Genomic DNA, 9,951 nt, shown 5'->3' with positions numbered 1-9,951 from the left:
TGTTTTGTGCGGGGTAAGAAGATAGAAAAAGTGATTGATTATTCTGCTTTAAAATGGAAGTACTTTAATCCCAGATAATAGCACTTTCTCTTCCTGTAATGCCAGCCTAATTAAGTACAAAAAATAATGTGTTGAGTCTTTTTTTTTTTCATTTCTGTAAATATTTAGGCTCAGAGCCCAAGGAGGCTCTGCTGGTTCTTTGAACACTGTCAACATGATTCATTTTGTAGTTATTCATTATCTGGATTTGTAATACAAGTATACATTCTAAAGGAAAGAGTAGGTTCTATGGTGTGCATTTGATCATTTTACATATCAGAAATAAGTCACCGCAACTAAATCATTGAGTCCAGAGCACGAGTCCTCTCCTAAGGGATATGAAGGAACAAAATGGGCCATGGAAACCTCTGAGATGTGTCCAGTCCTCTTGGTACTCAGGTCTCTCCATTTCTTCATGAGATGAAACAAAAATATAGATTGTTTCAATCACAGATTCCTGTGGGGCACATAGGCAAGTTTAAACTGAAAAGGTTTTGATGTTTTGATTCTATAGCCCAGGCTGAACTCAAAATCCTGACAATTCACCTGCTCAGGAGCATTGCATCTATCCAGCTGAAAACTTTCAGATTGCACAATGGGCTTAGAAATTTCACAAGAGCTTTATGGGTTTTTTTTTGAAGGAACTTTTGAATATGTTTCCTGTAAGGCTAGAACTTGCCTTTCTTGCCTCATTTTAGCAATTCCGGTATACAACAGAACCAGGAAATGTAACTGAATATGAAAGAAATGGAGAAGGGAAAGAAACAAATAAATGGAATGGGAATTTTGCTCATTGATATAGGTTCTTTCAAAAGTGCACATAGGAACAATTCTGCTCTTGTATGACCCATGCACTCAATTTAAACATCGAAATACAATGAGATACCTACATGCAATCCAACTGTGGTGATGAACATTCATCTTTTATTCAAAACCAGTGCCTTCTCTGAAAAGTAGATACCTCTAGAAATATGCATAAAGATATATATTTATGTTTGCTTCTGAAAAATAAAGTAATAATATGTGCATGTGTTTGTTGTGCAAGTACGACCTAAAGATATGTGTGATGTATGGGGCCCACCATAGGTTTGGAAAGAGACAAACACTTGTGTATGTATTATCAATGTTCCGACAAGAAGCAAAGGCTTAGTCCTTGTAATAGTTCTACCACCTTTTCACCAACTTATGGCTTTCAAGAGAAAAATGTTTGGTAGTAACAATGCACTTTTTTTTTTCTTGGATGTTGTAAGTCTGGGCTGTAAAGAGTTATGTCTGGCTCTGATGATGATAATGAGAATTTACCAAGAATAACTAAAACCTCCTGAACCCTGATACTACAAAAAGTTATCGCCCAAAGATCCAGAACTACATCACCTTAGAAACAGCAATATACCCTTCCAAGGGACCGTGAAATTCTGTTTTTGTAGGATTTAATTTTCTTCATATTTTTCTGAAATTAGGAGGAACATGATGCCCCTCTCTGCAAATAAAACTTAGTGTTTCTACAACATCCCCTTATGACAGTGTCCAAAAATAAGAAGAGGCTCTGCTTCAGCAAAGGACAAAGAAAAATATATATCTTTTCATAACTTTGGCTTTCTTAAAGTGCAACTAAATGAAAGAATGTGGGGGAGGATTCCAGCACAAAGCAATGGTAGGATAAAAAAGAACCACCCACGAATGTGTTCCCTTAAAAAGCAGCATGCATCACATGTGGGCTCGCAGACACGTTTACTACCTACCCCAGATGGCCTTATAACTGTCGCATCTTCTCGGAGGGAGATTCTTTAACCCATTGGTTGTCTTTTTAATGCAAGTTACATGCGTTTTAAACACCTTCTGTGAAGCTAAAATTTTAATAGAGGTTTGGCTGGTGGAGGGATATAACACTGTCTACATTGCATTTATTGCATTTGGGATAAGGTGAGATTCATCTCTAAGAAAGTCAGCTGCTAGGAAGTGCATCAGTCATCCCATGCATTTATGTTAATAGCATTAATAGTATCAACAGTGTTTACATTGATAATATAGAACACATTTTGATATGCAGGCACACATTAAATTTATAGTTTGCAGACATACATGCAAATACACAAGCGTATAGTGATGCATTAAAATGTATACATAAGCAAATTGACTGTAATATGTCTCCATTTATAAGCTCCTTAGCATAATGCATGAGTATTGCATCCTTGGTTCCTTGGCATTGCATATTAGAGCTACTCCCTAGACATTGCAGCATTCAAAGCTGCAGAGATATTTTCCCCAAAGCCTGATGAGTAGTGACCTTTCGTTACATATGACTGGAATTATATCCTGAAAGACTGATAAGCAGACTACAGTGTCTTACTTTTGCAACTTAACATCCTGGACTGCTGCCATTGGATGCTACTATCTCTCTGCCCAAGGGATCATTGCAGAGAGTTCTTTCCACCTTTGCAAATGTGCTCTCGAAGAAACCATTTCCCAATTTCCCTAACTTAAGAGTGTTTACTTTAGCCACCACTTGAAGTAGATCAGGAATTTGGAACCTTCACCCTCCACAGGAAGGCACACATGGGGCATGAAAGAGAAAATAAGGCTTTTAACTTTGAATTTAATTGAAATTTTAAAAGAAGTAAAACAAAACAAAGGTCACCCAACTATAGACTATACCTTCAACCTGTAAGAGAAAGATGACTCTTATTTGTAAGATATTGAGGCTGTTGCTATTGTTGCTGATACTTATGATGATGATGGTGGTAATGATGATGAGAGTGATGACAGTGATGATGATGATGATGATGATGAAGATGGTGATTGAGATATGGCTAGCTTCAAATTTACTAGGCATCTGAGGATGACTTTGAAGTTCTGATCCTCTTATCTCTACCTCCTGATGATCAGGATTCTTGAAATGCGTCACCAGTTTAAGGGTTTTTGTATGTTCATTCATTGGATTTTAATTTTATGTGTACAAATGCTTTATCCATACGTGTGTATATGTACCACATGTGTGCAGAGCCCAAGGAGGGCACTAGATTCCCTTGAACAGGAGTTACAGATGGCTGTGAGCATTTGTTTGGGGACTGGGAACTGATCCTGGTCCTTTACAAGAGCAATTATATCTCTTAACTGCTGATCCATCTCTCCAACTCCTAGGTTAAATTTCATAGAGTGTTGGGGATTGAACACAGGGCTTCTGTGTGCTCATGCAGCACTCTAACAACTGAGCTGTACCCTCAAGTTTATTACAGCTTTTGATGTTTTCTTTTATTTTTGAGGCTGTGACTTTTATTATTTATAATATAATTGAGATGATAATATAATTATATCACATCTCCTTTTATTTTTCTTCCCCCAAGCCCTTCCACACACCCCTCCTGCTCTCTTTCTAATTCATGCTCTTATCATTAATTGTTGTTACATGCACACACATATTTATAATGATTTTTATAATTTATATATTTTATAATATAATATAATTTATAATAATATTTATAATATAAATATAGGTGTGTATATATATATATGTATATTCCTAAGTATAAACTTCTCAGTCTGTACATACATGTATATACATGTAACATTGTACATATGTTTTTAGGGCTGGACATTTGGGATTGGATAACCAATTGGTGTGCTCTTCCCTAAAGAAGACTGTTTCTCTATCTTTCTGCATTCCTTAATTGCTTGTATTTCTTCCTATAGGGTTGAGCTTTCCCCGTTGACATGTTCATGTATTTTTTGTTGTCTTTGGTCATCTTATATTTAGGCACGTGTGTTAATGAGACTTTATGGGTGTAGTTCTGACATTAGTAGGAGACATAAACTCACAGCAAATGAATCATTTCAAACGTTTTAGATATTTTGCTTTCTCTGTTTTATAACTTTCAAATTAACATGAGTTTTAAAAAATAGCCCTAAAGTATTTTTAGATAGATACAAAAATGAATACTGATAAATCGGGGTTTTATTTTAAATGGGTTGAATTAGACCACTCTGTTGTACCAAAAACTGTTTTAAAGCATTTTGTCTCTATGTAATTTTATAGCAAATCTATATAGCTGATACTACTATGTGGTAATATTTTGTTTGTGTTTTAACAAAGCTTGCTTGAAGATCAGAGTATGGAGCTAGCCACACAAATTAGCCATAGAGGCCAGGCAGTGGTGGCACACACGTTAAAACCCAGCACTTGGGAAACAGAGGCAGCTGGATCTCTGTGAGTTCAAGGCCACCCTGAGATACTTGAGACTAAATTAGTCTAAAAGAGAAACAGAGCCAAGCGGTGGTGGCTCACACCTTTAATCTCAGCACTAGAGAGGTGGAGACAGGAGTGATATGGCTGGACAGAGAGAGGAATAGAAGGCAGAAGAAGACAGGAGCTCAGGATTCAGTCTAAGGTTGCATACAGACTGCATTCACTCTGAGGATTTGTAGTGGCAGGATATCTTATTCAGTTCGAGGATTTTGTAGAAGTAAGATCGAGTGGCTGGATGCTCTTCTTGATCTCTCAGTTTTTACATGCTAATATCTGACTCTGAGTTTTTATTTAATAAGACTAATTAGGATTGTGTTACATTATTATCAACATTTTATATAAGAAAATTGAACTGAAGAAAATGTAGGAAACTCTTTAACACATATGTAACATATATTATATATAATACACAACCAAATCAGTTTTAAAAGTCATGAGTTAAAATGTTTGAAAGATCATGTATTTCTAAGATACCCTCAATACAAATATATTTTTGGAACTAACAATATAAATTTATATCCTCCTAGCCTACATTTATAGTGTTTTAAAGATAGCCTCTGGGTTAAAATTAAATTTACTTAAGTTCTTTTTTTCATAATTGCTCAAGGAAGTGTGAAAGAGAAATGATATTTGTTGATTATTTTAGGACTTCTCTGGAGACTAAGGCTATTGCTGTAAGACATGGGCTATTGCTATGAGTTAAGTATATAACACAATGTACCTTCTGGTTCAGATGAAGATGGAACCAGAACATCACAGGGGCTCTTGATTTCTAAAATAATATAAAAAAAGAAAGAAAGAAAAAAGATACATCTTTATGGGGGGAAGTATAAGCCTGGTTATGCAGAATAATAAATGCTCCCGCTTTCTCATTGTTTCCTGCTTTCTTTCCCATTCATTCTTTATTTCTTCCTTTAAATCATCACAACCTACGTACAGAGTACAGCCATTGCTCCCTTATGAGCAGGGAAAAAAATTCCAAGACCATCATCAAATAACAAAATCAAGGCTAGTGCCAAATCCTGCACCTTATGCTATTTCCTAAATATAGGGGGACAGTGTCCATTTAAGTTATAAACTCAATACAATAATATTTAATAGTGATAACAGAGTATTTATAACAATATGCTGCATTTAAAGTTGCTTGAATCATGTGAATTGCTTATTTATCATAGGTTCCATTAGGAATTTGTGGACTACTGTTGCTGTTGGCCCTGAAATCAGTCAAAGACAACCCTGAAGATAACAGGGATTCTGGAAGCCATGCCTGTGGGGTTTTACACCACTGCTCAGTTGCACTCTCTCTCTCTCTCTCTCTCTCTCTCTCTCTCTCTCTCTCTCTCTCTCTTTCTCTCAGCATCCTTCCTCAGAACAATCATCAGTTGGATGACTGTCTCTGATTTGAAAACATATCCTCTGTTTTTCTTTACTTCTGACCCTGGGCTGACTACCACAAGCTCTCTGTCCCATAACTCTGTCAGGTGGTGGTTTCTATCCATTACTCTGGTTTTCAGACTGAATGATCTAAAGATACTTGATGACTTTGGTCTCAGTCTTCCATCCCTCAAGGATCGTCTGAACTGAGATATTAAACGTTAGAGAGTGACATCACCTGTTTAAATGGCTTCTCTTCCCCACTTCTTGATGCCTTGTGCCTGGGACTTCAACTCTTCAGAAGTTAGTATTGAGAGTCCCCTTTTTCAAGAAAGAAGTCTTCACTTGAACCTTTCATTTTTGTCTCTACTTTAAGAGTCATTTGATTATGATCTGAAGATAGAAGATTTTGAAAGAGATTCCTTTGTGTTTAGCTGACGCCCAAGACTCTCACCATTTCTGTTCTGTACATTTCCTCATTCAGAATTGTGCAACGTGTTTCCTCTTCCTCTTTCACTTTGTTGTTTTGCCTGCCTTTTGTGGAACATTGCCAGATGAGATCTCTCCTTTTTTTTTGCCTTCCCTTTAGAAAAGCTGCTTAGGCAGATTCAATAGATACAAGCTTACTAATAACACTTAATGTCACTTAAGGTATCTGTTCCTTTGCATATTTGCAATAAAATCAATATTACAGTATCAAGGCAGTTTAGTTAAGAATTATGCCTACAACTATGTGAGGGGTTAAGGATGACAGGGGTAAAAAATGAGCATACTTTGTATTTATCCAATAGGTCTAGATTAAAAGAAATTGTGGAAATGAAAAACAAGAACAAAAGAATATATGAAGCATTTTCTAGTGATTATCAAACACCCAGTAATTAATATAATTGATTTTAATTTTGCAACCAATCACGTAATCATTTACAAATATTTTAGAAATAGGAAGGATTTCAAACAGTGAAATATTCTAGTTATTACTCTTCATATACTACTTGTCATTTTTAATGCAAACAAATATTGAGCAGTTAGACCAGACCTGTGCACACATGGAAAATTAATGATAAAAATCAGCATCTTTTCCCCACAAAAGCTTGGACCTTCTTGAATAATGGAAAACCAAGATCAGAAATTTATAATATAGTACAAGACATAAATATAACAGAAAAACATATCTATCAGTTAACATATGCTTCATATAAAAGAATATAATTTTCCCTTCTAATGAGGTCACCAAAATGGTAGTTTCTTGCAGTGTAACATAATGTTTAAGATTGATTGGAGTAAAACAGAGCTGAGTTAGGGGCCAGCAATATGGCTCAGCAGGCAAAGATGCTGAGTCACAATCAGCGTGACCTGAGCTCGACCCCAGGTACCCACATGGCAGAATAAGTCACCAGACTCCTAGAAGTTGTCCTCTAATCTACACATGAACCCTGTGGCGTGTGTTGAACACACATATGCTACATAAATGCAACAAATTTTTAATAGTTTGAAAGAACCAGGTCGAAATCCTAGCTTGATACTGGAACATGATACTATACATTTGTAACTCCGGGACTCAGGTGACTTATGACAGGAGACTCATGAATACTAGACCAAATAGAGTCACTTAGTATGTAGAACACAGCATTTAAATAACTTACGGTTCTGTTGAAGTGAGACATGATTGCTCCTGGCAACACTGATCTATTCCTGAGAGAATTTTGAGCACCAAAGACACTCCACTTGGAGCTTGTTTCCTTCTTGGCACAACTGGCCTTTGGGCAAGGAACTGCCCATGCACTGACCATTCAAAGTGCATGAAGTCCAGACTGGACAAGCAGGACACAAGGAAAAAGACTGCCAAACCTTGCCAAGACAGAGTAAGATGGTTTTAAAAATTGTTCCTGCCTCTGAAAATGGTCTGTCAGTTACTCTAGACCTTAGCCAAAGTTGGTCACTTCAACATTGTAAATGAGACTTTGGGTGATTGCCCAAGTAGTCATTTGTCTCTGCCATCTACTGCACATTTTGTAAGCTGCTTGATTGTATTTCCTGCCTACTGATGTAATGTTATCTCCCTTCTCAGGCCTTTGATGGGGTTGAAGATTAGATAGTCGTAGTTACTGTCCTCTTATGATCTAGCTAAGCTGTTTCTAATACAGGACTTAGACTCCTTAAAATAGAATGTTTATTAAAACATTTAGCATATGTTCCTTGCTTAATATTGTTTATTCTGGTTGTAATTCTAATTTGTATTTGATATCTGTTCCTAGTATATATAGTTTGTTGGGTTTGGAACTCTCTTATTTAGACAAAAGGGGGAGGTGATGAGGAACCTTCTTCAGCCAATGACCTTTAAGAGGCTGAACCAGGTTGGGGCATAACTTTGGGGTACCCAGAGAAAGATGCCTGCCCAACCAGCTCTTGCTTTCTCTTGTTTCCACAATCAACACCTTGAGGTTGGACCCGCATTCCTGTTCCATAAATTTTTCCCTTATAATAAAGAATAGTCTTAGAATACTCTTTTGGACTTAGTTTGGGATTATTTAACGCTCAATTTCCCTCATTGGATGTGTTCAGCTTCCTAAGTGTGTTTATTTAAATTGATATCTGACAGAGACCTTTTCATTTGGGGGTTGTCATTAGAAAACAAAAGCGTGGCTGTATGGATAGCCTGCAGAATAAAGGAAACAGTTTACTCCATAAAATCAAGAGATGGAACAAATTTCAATTTAGGTTTCATTGTGTTCCATGGAGAGATAAGAATCACCTAGATGTTAACAGTCATTAGATAGCATTTGAGCTGACACTTATTAAATTTCATTTTCATTTACAGAGCACAGATCTGTATTTAGTCTAACACCAGTGGTCATGAACTAATCATTAAGCTGATTTCCATAATAAATGTCCAAATGACTCACTTTTCAGTATATTAAGAGAGAAAACAAGGATAAGATGACCTAAACTTCAGACCATGTTTGCTTTTTTTTTTTTTAAGCATCTCGGTAATCCTTTTTGAACATGGTTTTCTTGAATGTTTTCACTTGTTTGAAAGATTCTCCAGACATGACATGAGTAATTTAAACTTTCCTGGGATTCTTCAAGGGAGATCTGCAGTTAACAACCTGATTTCCAAACCCAGCATGAGCACCTAGAAAACTCATTTTCTGTGCCATCAAAGGTATCTTTAGCAGCCCATGCTAAGTCATGATCAAAGGGAATATAAATGAAGGCTATCCAGCGAACACATAGCTTTATCTTAAAATGCAACAAATTACATCCACCAGACAGTTTAGATGCGTTTGCTTTGATTAGCATAGGCAACACCCTTAAGGGACTTGAAGTAATAGCCTGCTTTTCCATTGCTTTCAGAATTCGCGTAGGTTATTTAAGAATCACCTTAAAGTGAGAACTGATTCAGAATTCTAAATAGTACTGATACTTAGTGGAGATCTCATGCAATACAATTGAAATGGTAAGATTAACAAAATCCTTTTTCATTCCCAGTTAGGGATGAAAGGTTCTACACCTAAGATTGTCATTAGAATGAATAGGACAGATGAACCTGGCAAGGTGGGCCAGCACCCAGGTGTCAGAGGAAGATGGAACTCTATACATTTGATGTCAGCCTAGTCAACACATAGAGTTCCAAGCCATCAGGGGTACATCCTCAAACCCTCTCTAAAGAGAAAAATATGCAGGGGGCAGAAACTGTGAAATTCATGGTAGGAATCTCCCCAAGCTCAAGTCAAGTTAATCTCAGTGCATATGTCTGTGTGTCTCTGGGCACAATCCATGGGTGCAAAAGTTAACATGTCTTTTCCAAACGTCCCAGTACAGATTCAGATGATTTCTAAGTCCCAGTGGACATCAGTTTCCACACAGTCCTCATGATCATTTCAGAGTAAATCTATAGAAAGATTCTCTTTGGATTAGGAAGAATCCAGGAAATATTCACCGTACTTCTAAATTATTATTAATGGATTATTTCACTTTTTTTCCCTCTTAAAAATGGTACCATGACAACAGAATGTTTGAGATAGGTAAAGTAAGTAGGGAGAAAATATGTGATTGACTATGTCTCAGGTGGAAGACTTGCTAACATAGATGTTCCTCGATTTTAGGACATTGTGAACTAATTCTTTACACTTCCCATTTTAGAATGCCCTTCTGGAGATCCAGGGAAACCTTCTTTTCACTGCTAAGTACAAATAATACTGATGTGGGAATGATTTCTTATTAATAAAGAAACTGCCTAGGCCCATTTCATAGGCCAACCCTTAGGTAGGTGGAGAAAACAGAACAGGATGCTG

This window comes from Microtus ochrogaster, chromosome 7, assembly GCF_000317375.1.
Source record: "Microtus ochrogaster isolate Prairie Vole_2 chromosome 7, MicOch1.0, whole genome shotgun sequence".
In the NCBI taxonomy this organism is placed as follows: domain Eukaryota; kingdom Metazoa; phylum Chordata; class Mammalia; order Rodentia; family Cricetidae; genus Microtus; species Microtus ochrogaster.
The sequence above is the reverse complement of the archived record's forward strand: the minus strand, read 5'-3'. Positions refer to the sequence as shown.